The sequence below is a fragment of the Poecile atricapillus genome, chromosome 20, assembly GCF_030490865.1.
Source record: "Poecile atricapillus isolate bPoeAtr1 chromosome 20, bPoeAtr1.hap1, whole genome shotgun sequence".
Classification (NCBI taxonomy): domain Eukaryota; kingdom Metazoa; phylum Chordata; class Aves; order Passeriformes; family Paridae; genus Poecile; species Poecile atricapillus.
In genome coordinates, this window is record NC_081268.1 from 4,076,340 (window position 1) to 4,092,586 (window position 16,247).

Below are 16,247 nucleotides of genomic sequence, written 5' to 3' on the forward strand. Positions count from 1 at the left end.
TTTTTTCTGCAGCAATTCAATCCTATTTTGGCTTATAACAATTTTTTGTTCTAACTTGTGTTTGCAGTTGCGGATTTGCTTTAGGACATGGGCTGTGTGGGTCTGTTACTTGGAAGTGTTTTTAACAGCGCTGATGTTTGTTGATGCTTTTATGGTGGTGTGCTGGTAAAATTCACATTGTTTTTATTGTATACATTAGATTAATTTCTGTTGTTTTCAGCAGTTGACAATGTTATGAAATGCACCAACCAATGCAAACTACATCGGGCTGTAGGCTTTCTCGATGGAATTTTTTTTGGCCGCTCACTACTCCAGCGTGCATCGGCGGCGGGCTATTTTTATTGCGGCTCGTATTAGTTGTTGCGTAATAAACGCGAGAGCGCATTACCCAATGCAAACCGCGATTAAAAAAAAAAAAAAAAACAAAACCAAAACAACACACACAAAAAAAGGGGGGGGCGAGAGCAGTTGTGATTTCCAGCTCGGCCTCCCGTAGCACGCGTGGATCCCACGCGTGTTTCCAGCTGCACTTTCCAGGCTCTGCTCGCACCTCGGCAGGCGCGACGCGGGCGGAGGGGGGAAGCCGGGATTTTCCCCGGCCATGTCTGCCCGGGGGACACCCGCCCGCCGCCACCTCCCCACGGCTCCGTGTCGCCGCTCCCCCGCCCCGAGCCCCGCCGGCCGCTTCCCCCGCTGGGGACACCGCGTTGGGCGGCCCCGCCGCCCGCTGACCGGGGCATCACCCCTGCCGTTCCCGTCCCCTGCCCGCCGCTCCGGGGAGGGCGCGGGGGGCCGGGGAGGGACCCGCCGGCTTCTGGGACTTGTAGTGCGGGCTGCGGCCGCCGCTTCTCCCCCGGCCCGGCCCGGGACTACGGTGCCCACATGGCCTTGCGCCCCGGCGCATGAGCGCTCGGGCGCTGTAGCGCATCTATTATACTGCCTTGCCGAGGATAAAAAGAAGAGCAACTGGAGGGACTGTAAGGCAAACGTTGCTGGAGCTGCCGGGGCAAAGTAATCTATTTAATCTTTCCCTTTATTTGTTAGATGCTTGGGTGTGCGTTGCTAGCACTGGGCCATGGTTTCTGGAGGGAGGGGGGGCCGGGAAAGAAGGGGGAGGAAAGCAAAACCCACTTGGGAAAGGCCAATGCTGATATATTTTTTTTTTCCCCCCTCCTCTCTTCTTCTGCTCCTTCTTGTTGCGAGAGCCCCGCGTCGCTCCCCGCGGCCCCGCAGCCTTTGTGCGCCGCCACAATTGTAACAAAGCGCGGCGGGGCTGGCTGCAGCCTGGCCATTGATTTCCTCCCGGCCCCGCCGCTCCTGCCCACCCTTTTCTTCTTCTGCCGCTTCTTCTCCATCTTCTGCTCCCCCTCCCCTCCCCTTCTCGCCGAGCGCCCGAAGACGCCCCGGCCGGGCGCAGCTGCGGCCCCGCCGAGCCCCGCGCCCCAACGCAGGACGGGCTTGCTTGCTTTCTTTCTCTTCTCTTTTTTATTTTCTTTTTTTTTCTTTCTTTTTTTTTTTTTTTGTTTGGTTTTGTTTTGTTTTGTTTTTTCTTCCCCCTCTCTCTCTCGCTTTCCCTCGCTCGCTCTCTCTGCCCGCCATCTTTTGAAGGGGAAAATTAGGGGCGAGGAAAAGGAGGGCTGCAGGCGCTCTTGAAAACAAGGCAAAAAGAAAGAGGGGAGGGGGGAAAAAAAAGAGGGAGGGAAGAGGAAAAAAGAAAATTTACAAACCAGCTTGGAGGAACGGGGGGGTTAAGCAGGCTCCAGCCCGCGGTGCCGGCGGTGCGCGGGTGCTCGGCCCCGCGTTTGTCGCGGCCGTGCTCGGGTGCGGAGCGGGGCGCGGAGCGGAGCCCGGCGGCGGCCCCAGCCCTGGGCCAGCGCCCGCCTGCTCCGGCCATTTCCCCGGCCCCACCGCTGGCTTGGGAGCTGGGAAAAGGTCTGAGCAGGCAGCGGATGATGGGCTATAAAGTGTGCGTTTCGCGTGTTGTCCGCGTCCGCATGCATTTATTTGTGTGTGTGTGTGTGTGTACCCAGCTGCTCCGGTCGTGTAAATATCCGGTGTTTACCAAACTTTTGCAAATAAATGGAAACCCAAGGGTACGCTGCCTAAACTTGATATGCTTTCTAGGTGTAAAAAGAAACACAGATCGCAGATTTATATATAGAAGTGTCACTCTATAAATAATGCTGCCGATAATAAAATGTAAAACTTCAAAACTCCCGTGCTTCTCCTCCGTTTATACTTCTTGTTTGGGTTTGGCACCTCCCTGGGCGCTGGGGATAGAGCATTATTTGTAGCCTGCTTGGTTTCACTTTCAAACAAAGCTGTAGTGTTCAGGTCGCGGGTCTGTGTGCGTCTTTACGTGGTTGGGTCTCGCAGGGTGTTAATTCAGAACGTGTTTTCCTCCACAATTGGCTTTTGACAACGTGGAGAATGCGTTCTGTCAGGTTCGGGATAAATGTTCTGTGAGAGCCCCAGAGTGTGGATGTTCCTTTCTGTTGATTTCTTCAGGAGCCAAAACTTGCTGAAATAAACTTGTTTGGGTGAGCAAATATGATGGCTTCACTAATATTTCAAACTTCTATATGTAGGTTTTGGGGTTGGTTGGTTTTGTTTTTTTTTTTTTACGTCTTCACTGGTAAATAATAGCAGGTTAGAAGCTGACATAATTAGGAAAGCACACCTGCTGTTCCTTGCTAGGAATAGAAAAGCACGTTTTTAATATGCTTGTTAATATTTTTAATGTGTACAGTGTGAGTGTGCTGGGGGGTGTGTGTCTACATGAAACTGGAAGTTTAGTTTTAAAGCTGAAGCTGTTGTCTTTAATTCACACAGTGCTAAGCCAAGGTATTAGAGGGGACTTGGTGACTACCATATGTGCTGCAGGATCTGGGTGACAAGTGCAGAATAAATATGCATCGATCAAAACAAACAAGAAGTCCCCAAAGCAGTTTGGTTGCTTTACAAGCAGAAAAAGCCATGATCTGTATTGCTTACAACTCCCTAACTGCTTGAGTGTTCTGTGAATGCAGGTCCTGCCTCCTGATCTGCAGATCACAGCACTGGCAGACTGCTGGGTGTCTCATTTTTTTTTAGCACAGAAGTTTGGGGAGTCTTTAATAATTCCCTGGAAGGCTCCTGCTGAAACAGAGTTACTCCAGACCTCAAAGCCTTCCTTTTTGGAAAGAAGAAATGCTAAGATTGTGTATGTCTTTCTCTTTAGTCTATACCGGATAAAAATAATCACTCATGCTTATTTCGTGTTTTGAGACAATGCTTAATAAAAGGGTTGGGCAAGGGGTAACAGTCTTATACAATGTTCAGCATAAGCTTGATTGCAATATTGTCTCTTTGGTGCTGAGACAGTAGCTGTTGCAGTGAAAGGCTTTTTAGTTGTAGTGACCTATGCATGCAGAGTTTAAATTAAGAAAGAATGCACGTGCAATGTGAAGTGTCTGAGGGTTGTTTTCAAAGCTGACTCTGGAGTGTTTGTTATCTTCAAATAAAAACTAGGCTCCTGGAAATAAAACTGGTGTCGTTTAAGCACCAAAGTGCTTACAAAAACTTTAGCTCTTGTCATTTAAAAAGTATTTAGAGGAAAAGCATGTTGCAGTCTTGATTTCCAGCTCAGTAAGCGTGCTGGGTGGCCTTGCCCTGTCTTTAAAGGGGGCTGATTTTGTTATTAGTCAGCATCTGCAAACAAGTGTTTCTGTGGGCTTCGTAGCTGCTTGTGTACCGTGCTTGCACTGCTGTGTACAATGACTTAAATCACAGTTCTTAATAATCTTGCAAAAATCCTCTTTGCTGAGTTAAGAACTGTATGTTTAAAACTCATCTCTTAAGATGGAGCAAGTCTAATGGGGATTCTTGGTATCCCCAAACCTCACTTGCAGGCCAGGGGTCCAGCCTGCCTGACCTGAGGATCTCTCCCTGTGAGGCTGAAGGCAGTGCATGCACTGGGCTGGGGCTTCCTGGGCTTTTCCCAGGCACATCTTTTACTTGGTGCATGTTCTGAATGATGCTGTTTAATATTTACCATTTCCCTTCAAGGGGAGGCACTTGTGCAGTGGGGTGTGAGTTTCCAGCCGAGCCCTGCTGCACTCCTAGAATCTCACTCCTCCTCCCAGGAGTAATCTGGGAGCCTGATCGCTCTTGTTGACAGCACAAACAACTCGGGAGTCAAATCCCTCTCCTCGGCAGCAGCTGAGTGATGTACTGAGGTCTCATATTTCAAAGGCTTAATTACTTTTACAAAATATATTACTCTGTCTACTTTGGTAAGCTATCAGGTGCTTTCAGCACAGGCAGAACTACACTTTGCTAAATAAATGAACAAAGAGTGTTTTGCATCTCAGTGTTGTTGATTGTTTCTCTTTAATCCTGGTTGCTCCTTCTCTGCTAATTTGCAAAATTCATTAATCCCCAGTGGGTTTCCCAATCATTACTATGAGCCATATGTTTTGTTTTGTTGTACGTGGTGTTGGTTTTGTTTTGTTTGGTTTTGTTTTATTACAATTTGTCACATTATTCTTTAGTAATAGCTCAGAACCCTGTTGGAAGCAGTGGAGTTCTGGGAGTTGGGAGAGACCCATTGTGTGCTGTGCTGATCAGTGAGCTGTCAGGACATCTTGGAAGGATCTGTTCATCTCCAGCTTTTCATTCCACAGGATCTTACTGCAACATCAGGGTTGTTTTGTCAATCATTAGTGCTTGTTGGAGGTGAAAAACTTTGTGGCACACTATTTAACCCACTTGTTGCTAAAGCCAGTGTTGGAAGGATGTAAATTCTCCTGGAGAGCAGCACAGAAATTCTCTGTAATGTGCTGTGTTTTCTAGTAGTCCTTTACCCTTCTTCTTGATAAGATACTCACCTCTATTTTGGGTTCCTTAAGCACCTTTCCAGGCCTTGGTCTCTTTTCAGCAGATGTTGTCATAGTTGGAATTGTTTCAGCAGCATGGACAGCCTGGTCAGAGGAATTTTTTTCTTCTTTCCTGGGAGCAGGACTTTCTCCTCTCCACCAACATTGCAACAGGTGCAGCAAAGACAATTTGAGGTGAAATTTCTGTGCACAAATAAATTTTTCTTTCTGCACTGATCCCCATTTACTGTCAAACTTTGAGATTTAGACTTGGATGTGATTGACACTGATCTGCTTTGGGAATGATCCTCTTTGCTCCTGTCTTTCCTTTAAAAAATGAGAAACAGGGACAGGAGAGGATTGCTGTTCCAGTCTTAAGTTTATATTTGGAGAACATTCCTGATGCACCTGCACTGACATCCATGCAGAGCATGCACTGGCACAGATGTACAGGCTGAGATGTTCTTCATTGTGACTGACTCTCGTGTTGTAACCAAACCCTACTTGTATTGAAGAAAATGCACATTTCTCTTCTGGTAGTTTGTCTTTTCAACTGCTCAGCTTACCCTTGTGTAACATCACAGAGGGTGCCTGGTTGGGGATCTCTCTTGCTCAAAACCCATCGATATGGCCATGCTGAGATAAATCTGTTTTCTAAAACTGCCCTGCTCCATTGGTTTGGCTATTATCAAGTGCAGAGTTTGCAGTCCAGAGCTTTTTGCTGGGAGGGGCTGTAGGATGTAGCTGCCTTTTTGCTTACCAAGGCTGGTTTGGGAACTGTGTTGTGCTCTGAGCTGCAGTGAAAGTGATAAACTGAGCATGTATGTGTAAGAATTGTCTGAGTTTAGTGGAGAGTGCTGTTCCTTCCTGGAAAGCGTTGCTTTTTGCAGCTTTTCTGTTGCTGCTACAGTCCTGCTCAGGGTCTGTGAAATAATATAGAAGTGCAGCTCTTCAGTGAAGAGAGAGGGAATGTTCTTCTGGGTTTCCCCTGGAGTAAGCTCTTGCCTGAGTGGGACTATTATGGATCAGCCAGTGTGCTGAAAGTGTATTTCTATCCTGGGCAGGAACAAGCCACATGGGAATCGATTGGGATACTTGTCCACCCTGTCATGGTCATATTTCCTTGGACTTGAGCTTCATCCATATGCAGGAGCTCTGAGCGGCTTAGGGCTCATGTGCTCTAAGCCATGGGTGCTCTCAGCAGGAGCTGTGCTGGGGAGGCTGTGCTCCTCCTGGCAGGAGCCTGTCCTGTCCATCTGCCCTCAGCACTGTTCCCTGGGGGTCTGAGGCAGTAGAGGGAGTGCCTTCTTCCCCCCCTTTTCCTGCATCTGTTTCCTGCATAGGGAGGGGTACTAGGCTTTAAGATTGACATTTTTCCCTTCCTTGCAAACCCTTTGGGGATTTAATTCAAACGCACAAACTCAGAAACTGCTTTGATGCTCTCTAAGGGAGCGACAGCAGCTTAACTACCACAGTTAATTCACACCTCAGCTGACCTGGAACTTCCTTGCATAGCTGAGCAAGTTTATGGATCTACCCAAGCTTAGCAAAATCACTTCATCGGAAGTAGTAGACCCCATAGAGCCTTTTGTACTTGTGTGGCTGTGTTTACTTTAAGTTAACACACAGAGTTATTCCGGGACAATGTGCTTGTTCAAACACAGGGCACTTCAATTGCTTTGGAAACAGATAAAGCCAAGCTGGTGGGAGTGTGCACAGGGGATGAGTGGTGGTCTTAAATGAGAGGGTGCCTGGTGTAACAAGTGGTTGCTCTACCTGCAGAGCTGCAATAATTCCCTTGGTGTGTGGGGGCTCTTACCCTGCCCCATTACCAAGTCTAACCTTACTGTGGCTGAGCTAACAAGCAGTATATTTATCTCATGGTAATTCAATCCCTTTCATTGCATCCTTCATCCCCTTAAGCTGACTTGATTGTCTTGTATTGATTTTAGGTGGACTTTGCATGGGAAAGGTGGAGTGCTATAGTTGTAAACCCAGGATGTGATTTAAACCAGTGGCAGCTCATCCATTTTTACTACACTTGTAATGCTTTTTGTCCTGAAATGAATCTGTTCTTTCCCAAAATAGTAACTTGTCTTAGGTTGCAATGCAAGATATAACCAAAAGGATGTGTTCTATTGCCAGCTGTTGAAACCAGCTGGGGCAGTGTTCTTTATCTCTTCCACCACCCATCCTCCCTGCAGGGGGAAATCTTCTGTTGGGCCATTGAGTCTCACTGCAGGACTGATAAAATGACATCATCCCATTGTGGGATGCTCCACCCAGAGGGAGGAGCCAAGCATTCCTACCTGGATATAACCTGAGACTCAGAACACCGCAGGCAGCCTTTCCCCACTGCATTCCCAGAGGAGAGACAGGACCCATCTTCACCACCAGACCTCCAGTGGAAAACTACACCTTTCCACAGGATCACTGCTTCAGCAGAACCACAGCTGTCACTCCAGGAGGGCCACAGCCACCATTTAACCAGACTGCTACCAGCACCTTGCCCAACAGGGTGTCAGGTTGTATTCTGACTCTGACAGTGGATTTTTTTGTACTACTGCATTTTTATTTTAATTTTCCTAGTAAAGAACTATTCCTATTCCCATCTCTTTGCTTGAGAGCCCCTTGATTTCAAAATTGTAATAATTCAGAGATGGGGTTGGGTTTATATTTTTTCAATTTCAAGAGAGGGTCCTGCATTCCTTAGCAGACAACTCTCTTTTCAAACCAAGACATAACTAATTATTTACATATATAAAAACAACTTTAAAAATTAAGTAGGAAAAAAAGTGTTGGAGCACAAGAAGTGTACAAGGGACGTTGTTGGTGAAGATGTTTTCTCTAATGAATCATTTTGGTTCTGCTCTGTACAGTGAAATGCTTCAAACAAGTCAACAGATGGATCTGTGTCTGTTTATTAGAAGTCTGTCGATGTTTGCATGGAGCTGCCCCTAAGGAGAACATCTGTAGCACTTGTAAATCATATTAATAATGCTGATATATGGCCTTGCAGAACTGGTGGTGTGAAGGAGAATTGCAGTGTAGGTTCTTAGCTCCACAGAGCAGGAAACAACCCTTTAAATAGGTAATACAGAGCAATTAAGTGCTATTTGCAAGGGCTGTATTTTATACTTTGCTCAGTGTACTTTCTGAACTTAGTTTCAGAAAGAGGAGCTGATCTTCTTGTTTCTGTAGCCTCTTAAACTCAGATGGGAGTAGAATTTGACTGTATCTAACCCCCCTCCAACAGGTGTCACTAAGGACCTTTTGGGTGTTGTGGTTTATCTTTTAGAAATGTTTTAAAGATGTAGTGTGGGAAAAGGGATAAAACAGATGACTTTAGCTTTGTGCTTTCTTCCAGAGACAAGGAGTGTTGTACTTAGCCAAGAAGTTGTTTCCAGAAACCCCAGAGATGGTATTTGAACACCCTGTAAATACAGGTTGCTTTGTGCTCTTGCTTCTTTTTTTTTTCCCTTTCTTTAAAATTTGGTGCAACCACAACACTGAGAGGAAGTTAATCTATAAATGTGTGGGAAAAGGCTAATGTCTTTAATTGCAGATGGCAGTGGAAATATTGATATCCCCATTTTCCAAGTGGGGAATAACCAGCCTGCAGCTTGGGGTGTCAGAACTGTCAGCAGGCTGCCTTGTAGCAGGAGGTTTTGTAATTCTGTGCAGGTATAGCAGAAGCTCAGAGATGCTCTGCCCAGCAGGGAAGCAGTTGAGCTCTTGTGGCTTTTTCTTTTCCTTCTTTTAGGCTTTTCTTGAAAAAGCTCTCTGTCCAATAATCTCTCTTTTTGGAAATCAAAGTGCAGAAAAAGAAACAATCATGACAAGACGTGTTGTGGAAAGGCTCTGTGTCATTTATTCACTCTATGCTGAATTAAATGGCTTGAGTTTGAGGGTTTTCCTTATGCTGTAAAAGTACACAGAACACCATATGCTGATTAAAAAGAGGAAGGGCTGATTTTTTCAGGACTCAAATGTTTAACTGTGCAGATCACATCTTTTAAAAAACCAGAAAACGAGGGTGCAGGTGTACAATAATCCCATTAGGAGTCCTGGACCCTCTGTGGGTGTTGCCACATTCTGCTTTACTGGGTGTACCTCAGTGCTGCTGCTGTGCATGCATCAGCTGAACCTTGGGACAGGGCTAGAGTGTGTGTGTTGTTTTTTGTTCTTATTTCAGTTAGTTTGTTGTTGGGTTTTTTTTAAGAATTTAACTGAAATACAGTGTGTTGACCTGAAATTGGCAAAATGTTTGCTGGAGTCACAGGATAAATAGTCAGGAGTGTCAAGTTGTGCTTTGGAGAAGGGAGGCTGTAAAGGAATAGGGGAAATCAGGGAAATCAGGAGGCAGAGCCTTGGAGGAGGTGGGTTATGATGCTTTAGCTTACAGTTCAGAAAAACAGTCTGGGTGTGATTTAACAGCAGCCTGGGGTCAATCACACTTTCAAACTTCATGAAACAGGGAGCTTTCACTTCTGTCTCCTCGCTTTAGTCATCCCTCCTTTCTTTTCCTGACTTTCTCTATGTTTTGCTTTCTCCCACAGAGTGTCGGTTAGCTGCGTGTTTCCTCTTGCAGTTTATCTGCTCAGTAGTATTTATATCTGTTTCTATCCACCAGCTTTGTGTCCTGAAGGAATACAAACAGAAGCAGCCCCAGGCTGACTTCTGCTGAAGCCACTGAGTATCAGGTTAAGACTATTCAGCATTATCATCTGGTTCTGAAATGATTAACAGCCTCAGCCTGCTGCTTGTCATTGGGGTGGTGTGTCCAGGGTGGACCTGTTGCTCCTGCACGTTTAGCTGGGTGGTTTCTTCTAAACAGCTCTCAGCAAGTGAGATTTTTGTCTTTTGCTCCATGTGCTGTGGCAGCTCTGTTTTCTGATGGCTGGGCAAGCAGGAGTTCAGAGATTCCTTGCCACTGAGATCTGTTACAAGCAAGTTCAGGCTAGAGGAACATCAGCTTGTCACACAGTTAGTCTCCCACTTTCAGAGCAGTTGGTGATGCTGACGTGAAGGATACTTAGAAAAGGTGAGTTTGGTTCAAACCCAGGCAAGGGAATGGATTTGTAATTCTGGTTGTTCTTGAAGTATGGATTTGAATGCAAAACCAGAGGCGAGTACAAATGGAAGAGTAAATTTGGTCACTCTATGAAGCTTAAAGTGATAGTAATTCCAGAAACACAGAGAGGTAGAATAGCAATAGCAAAGAAGGTGTCCAGCACCTGCAAAGGTGTCCACCTCTGGCATTTGTGCCAGTTCTCAATTTGCAGAGTTGGCCAGCCTGCAGAAATTGTGACTGTCTGGAGTTTTTTGCTGCGTCCATAAGCAAGCTTTGAATTTGGGGTCACTGAAGTTTTTCCACTCCTTGGCCAGCTTTCATGTAAACATGGAGATATGTCTTCCTGGTTTCTTTTTGTGCTGTTTTAGGAAATGTGATGGCAGAGACCAGGATCTCCATGGTCCTGCACCCCTTGCCCTTGTGCAGTGGGATTTCTCTTGCTGGGATCCTGTTGTTAGTAGGATGCTTCTCCAGGGCTGGGTAGCACTGGCTCCCTCAGCTTTTCCAGCTATTTTAACTGAGACAGTGGCAGCACCCTCCCATCTGATCAGTCTGACAACGGTCTCCAGCCCCAGATACGCTGCACTGAACCTCCCTTGTCATTTTACCTCTTCTCCAGCTGTCTGCTAGAGAGGAATTGACTCAGGTAGAGAAACCACAAAGTGTGCAGAGCTTGAGTTTGTTCCTGCCCTGTGCTTAAATCTTCCTTAGGAAGAGGTTTATCTTGGTTGACCAATTAGTTGTATCTTGCAGGTGATAAGTCTGCAAAACTCTCTGTGGTGAGGTGCTGAGCCACAGAGACCTTGCAGCTGAGTGAGAGGGGAAAGCCACTGAGCACTTTGCAGGATCAGGCTTGAAGTGGTTCCTGAATCCCAAAGGACTGGGCTGCTGCCTTTGTTGTGGTTTGCACTGTACTTCCAGTCTGCCCTCAGCCACGTTCCTGCCTCCCCGAGCTCTCCTGCCTCCCGTCCTGCTCCTGACACGTTGAGAACATGGATGGTATGTGGCCATGTGCCAGCGCCCAGTGCTTCCTCTTTGCCTGAGGTCCCAGGCTGCAGGGCTGCTGCTGCACTGGGGGCTTTTGGGAGGCTGCAGCCACCCCTACAAGAGCTAGGAGCTGCTAAGGAAGTGTGCAGTGTGCGCTGGATAAGAGAGAAAATCTGCTCTAAAGCAGGATCCTTTCCCTGTAAATTTTGGCTGTCTGGTTTCTCCCTGGCTCTGCCCCCGTTAGGTGTTGTGGGCTCAGCCCTGTGGGTCACACAAGGTAATTCCATTAAATCTCCACCTTTCCCCTCTAGGAAAAAATGTCATGAGCAGAGTCTGCCCAGACATGTGGTTATCCCAAACACTTCACTTGCTTTGCCAAATCTCTCTTATGTAAAAGCCCAGCAGTTGGGGTTTTTTTTTTTCCCCATTGCCATAAAGGTATAATTGTGTATCTTATGAGAGGCACAACCACCAGCATTTTCCTGTTAAGCACCTATCCCTTCCCATCCTGTTGATTTGGATGTGCAAGCCACCAGCTGCTCCAAGGACTCTGGAATCTGTTCATAGATCTTATTTATTTGCAGCTAAGCATTTGTTAACTTTTTCATAATGGGCCTCCCAGTTAATTTGCTGAAGTATCTCCTCGCTGATTTTTTGCAAGTGCAGTTCAGCTTATCTGAGTCCAGACCTTACTGCAGTCAGGTCTCAAAGCTGGCTGAGCTCCTTCAGTCAGGAGTCTGACTCAACACAGAGTAAGCTCTGTAACCACTCACTTTTCCTCCTTCCTGTAGTCTTTTTAACAAAACTCTGGAACTCAGGAGCTTGCATAAAACCAACATAGTCTGAGTTGAAATTTGCCTCTGTGTTTTCAGGGGACCACAAAAAGCAGGACAGGAGGAGATGTCCAGAGGTCATTCTGCCTTCCCCAATGCAAAGAAAGGTCAGCCATGCCTAATTCATTACTGACATTGGTCTCTTAAAACTGCTCTCAAAACCAAATTCAAAGCTATGAAAATGAACTTGGTTTAGTGTTAAACATCACTCCCTGCACTTGAAGCCGCAGCCTTTAGAAATCAGTTGAGTCCATCTGATCTGTGTGACATGCAGCTAAATTCCTGCTCAGACTTGATCAGAAGGTGCTTCTTGTGGCATTAGTGACTTGGGGGAGAGAAATACTCTGGCCTCAAAATATCAGAAAGTCCATCACTTTTTTTGTGGTGCTTAACAGTGTTTACAAGTCTCCAGTGCTTTTATTAGAGTGACTTTTGGGTACCCCTGGGTTTGAAGGCATCTCCTCAGAGATCTTACAGCAGCGTGATTTGTGGGGAGCACTGAGTAGGCATCAAAAATGAAGACCCTTGAGATGACCAGTTACTCCTGGCTGATTCCTTCCTGCTGGTCAGGAAGCCACAGGCTCCTTACTGAGGAACCACCTGTTCCTATAATAGCCAAGGAGAGACCAAGGGTGGGAAAGCCATCTGCATAATCTGATGAGCATTAAACCAATCAAGTCAAAAGCCAAGGAACTGACTTAATCTGCTGTGATCTTTTCCCCTCCCTCATGCAGAGGTGAGCTCAGGACACAGTTGCGTCTCCCAGTCTCAGGATGTTCTTAGGGTGGTGCTCAAAATAATATGCATGAAAAGCAAATCTGTGATGTGTGGAATTAATGATTTGGGAGACAGCAAGGATGGATGAATGGACTTTCAGAGTACTGTAGGGGCACTACAAGCCAAATTCCCAGCTCCTGCAGTGAAGCCAAGTGTAAATCCCAGTGTCTTGAGGGGGTGGCATGTTGTGTGCAGTGTGTCTGTCTGCCAGGGCAGGGTTGGCTGACAAAGCAACTCGTCTGTCCTCAAGTCTTGCTCTCAAATTGCACATCCCTTGAGTTTGAAGACACCATCCCTGCTGACATGTTAGTAGGTACTGAAAGCTGCCTGAAATTCAGTTCCTATGTGGGGCTGGGAAGGGAAGGCAAAGGAGGAGGAAAAAGTGTCCACAAGTTTTGTTTCCTTCTGAGGAGACTGGAGGAGTGCTGGTGTAGCCTTTACTTTCTATAGCCATAGAATGAAACATGTATAACCCTCATTAATAACCTTACCTGACTTCATATTGAGGTTTAGTAGTGCTAAACCTGTCATGCAGAGAATGTCTGGGCAAGATGACCAAGGCTGAGCTGCTTCCCTGGCATGGGCAGTAGCACATGGTGGCAAATCTGACCAAACTTCCAACTGTTGGGATAAAAGAGCCTGAGAATCTGTTTTGGAGGCTGCAAGGAGCCAGTGTGGGGAAGCAATGCTTGGAGCAGCAGCTGGAAGGATACTGCTCAGACTGCCCTGCTGGCAAATTTTGGGTCTGGCTGCTCACTGGGGGGACTCTGAGCAGGTCACCTCACCATGGTGTAAAGTGTGAGCTGTGATCAGCAGCCCTTTGAGGAAGGAGCAGGGTCTTTGTGTGGTGCAGAGTGTGAAATGCCAAGGGACCTTGGTCTCTGCCCAGCCTCTGTGTACTACTGTAATGTAAATAAAAATGTGCAGATAACAACGAGGTCAAGGAACATCTCTCAAACTTGATAATCTTCCCTGATGGGAAGATTTATGTGGCTGTTTCTGGCTGGGCTGGAATTGTGCCAGATTTTGGTCAGTGTCCAAGTAACCACGCAGAAACGTTATAGCAAGGGGGGGAAAACCCAAGGTGTTGTTGGACTGCCAGGCTGACATAAAGCTTGCTATAAGTTTGCAATCAAAACAAACCCTGTTGGGTCCTGCACAGGAGCAAAGCATCCATTAAATGCTGGGCACTGCCAAAGGAAGTGGCAGAGCTGTTGGCTGGAGCAGCAGAAGTGCTGGCACACTGCACACTTCATGGGGCTTCAGAGCTGCTTTTAAAATAGTCCCCACCACTGCAGACAGGAAAATGTTATCCTGCTAGTGCAGGGAATTATTTACATGTTTTCTCCATGCCAACTGTCTCTCCACTCACTGACCCTGTGCAAGAGACTCAATAGAGGAAAGGAAGTATTTTAAAGAAAAAATCCATCTAAGCTAGCTGGGTTTTTTGATGCCTGGTTTGCCACAATGAGGTTGCAACCTAGCAAAAAAAGACTTAAACTCCAGGACTTAAAACCTCCTTTCTTTAAGGTTTAGGGTTTTGCTTTTAGTTACTATCTCAGACTGAATTAGAAGGAGAAGCAGTGTTCACTCTTTGTGTATGACAGCACTTTAGGGTGTATTTTAAACTTGCAATATCAAAACTACTTGTGCAGACAGAGAAATCAAGAACATCTCCTGCTACTTGAACATTATAGGCCTGAGGAGCAGGATAAGTAGTGATTTAAAAATTAAAATTTAAAAAGTTATTACTGCAGGGCTGAAAGCAGTCTCACCTTAGCCTTTGACTGGAAGATACACATGATGTCTGGTTTTTTGACAATCTTTGTTCCAGGCTTGTGCAGTACCTTGTACAATGATGTTATGGGTCACTGTCCTAATAGTTTAAATATTTATTGATACCAGTGCAGTTTCAGTAGGTGCTGGAGTGCTTAGACAAGAGCTGTGTAGTTCAGTTCTACCTGTAGTTATAGGACAATTTGTAGAAGCTTGCTTATGTTTTGTCTATGGGTCTACTAAAGTGTCCTCTTGGATGATTTGTGTGGCAATTTGGGATGTCAGATGGTCAGGGCTCTCACTTCCCTCACTTAATAAATGATGTTTCATGTGGAGTAGATTTCTCAGGCATTAATTTATCTTTAATTCAAAGATTGCCTTTTGGACATTTTCAAAGCATTTTTACCCTCATCTTCCAGATTCCTCATAGTCCTGCTTTTTACATTCTTAAAAATTATGCCAAATTGAGTTTTAAAGGTAAAGGAATGGCTGTAGAAACAAATTTCTAGTTTTAAAGATGACAAAGTGATCCAGTATCAAAGCAGCTTCCCCAGCAAATGGCGAGGAAGCTGCTGGACCAAGGGTTAAAGGTGCAGTGAGACACAGGCACATTAAAGCTTTATTTATGGCAGGACACTGCTATCAGTGCTGCCAGATAGTCCAGGTAGCTATTTCTGTCTTCTGCAGGATCCAGCAGCTCAGTGCCAGTGCTGCTGGGAGCTTTGGAGCCACTTTTGGGTGTAAAAACCAGTGTGGTGGAGCATGGAAGTTAAAGAGGAGCAGGGCACTGAGCAAGTTGGCTGTCATGGTTCTGCCCCTCCTTGTTTTGGTAATGTTCTTAATTAAAATCCTTTCTGAGTTGTGTCACTGATGACTGTTCCATCCTTTTATGTGGACTGTACAAGCCTTGTTGAAGCCTGATGATCAAAATGGCCCTGTGGAGAGGCAGTGCCTGTCCCAGAGAGTTTTCTCTGCTGGGTGGGGACAGAAGGGAGCTCCCACTATCTCCATGGCACAGATGAGGAGCTGTGGGGTGAAGATACTGAAAGCCTTGGCTAAGGTCAGGTAGAAAACATCTGAGAGGTAGGAGCTATGGATCTGTGGTTTGTTGAATTACAGTTCTGGGATTTAATACAAATTAATTAAAAATCCTTATCATATTGGAGTTTGAGAGGTAGGACATCAGGAAATTCAAATGAAAAGAGAATCATATTTAGCCTCAGGTTATTTAGAGGGAAGACTTAAGTTATGCTGCATAGTTTCAAACTTGTGACCCAAATGCTCTGTAGCACTAGGAATTTCTCTGTGGGTGTTTTATTTCTCCTCAGTCCTTGCACTGGGTTCAATTTGTTAATCAAGAAGACAGCAAACAAAATGCTTCAGTGGTGGTCACCAGGGGCCTGCAGCCAGCATTGCATTCTCTGGGATGATGGATATTGCTCAGAAACCTGAATCGATGCAGGGAGCTCCCCAGAAAGAGATGGAGTGAAACTTCCTAATTATGTTTTTTCTGTTGTTTTTAATTCTTTGTCTGTTTGCCCCCCCCCCCCCCTCCCCCATCTGAAGATTGAATTTTGCAATATTGCTGCTGCTTTGACTTGATGGAACACTGGGAGAAAATACTTCCCCAGTTTCTTCCAAATCTGAAATCCCAAGTAACATTCTAGTTAGAAAATTCCTTGTCCAGAGGATGCCAGCATCCCTTTTGGCTGCTTGGTGATCACCCTGCCTGTTGCCAGCAGCACAATTAAGTAAGAGACCTCTTGGAACTAAATTGGGCTCCTGAGTTATCAAAAACCAGGGACCAGAAGCCTGATTCTGGAGCTGTACTTAAATCCATGGCACAAGAATGCCTACCGGCATTTTTTCTCTATCCTTGGAATATAGTGGGTGTTGTGAACAAATGGTGGCAGCCTCTGAACTGGACTTGTCCATTTCCTGCAC

General features: G+C 45.9%; 1 protein-coding gene across 3 annotated transcripts in view; it reads left to right on the top strand.

The window, feature by feature from the left end:
• Positions 1-418: 418 nt before the first annotated feature.
• The window catches only part of BRD3 (bromodomain containing 3), a 33,033-nt gene continuing 17,204 nt past the window's right edge, over positions 419-16,247 (top strand). The window contains exons 1-2 of one of the 3 annotated variants that reach the window (XM_058853456.1): positions 429-1,011; positions 11,790-11,857. The gene's annotated coding sequence lies outside the window, so the exon portion shown is untranslated. Of the gene's footprint in view, positions 1,012-11,789; positions 11,858-16,247 lie in introns of all 3 variants that reach the window. The other 2 variants (XR_009279170.1, XM_058853455.1) reach the window with 2 other exon arrangements.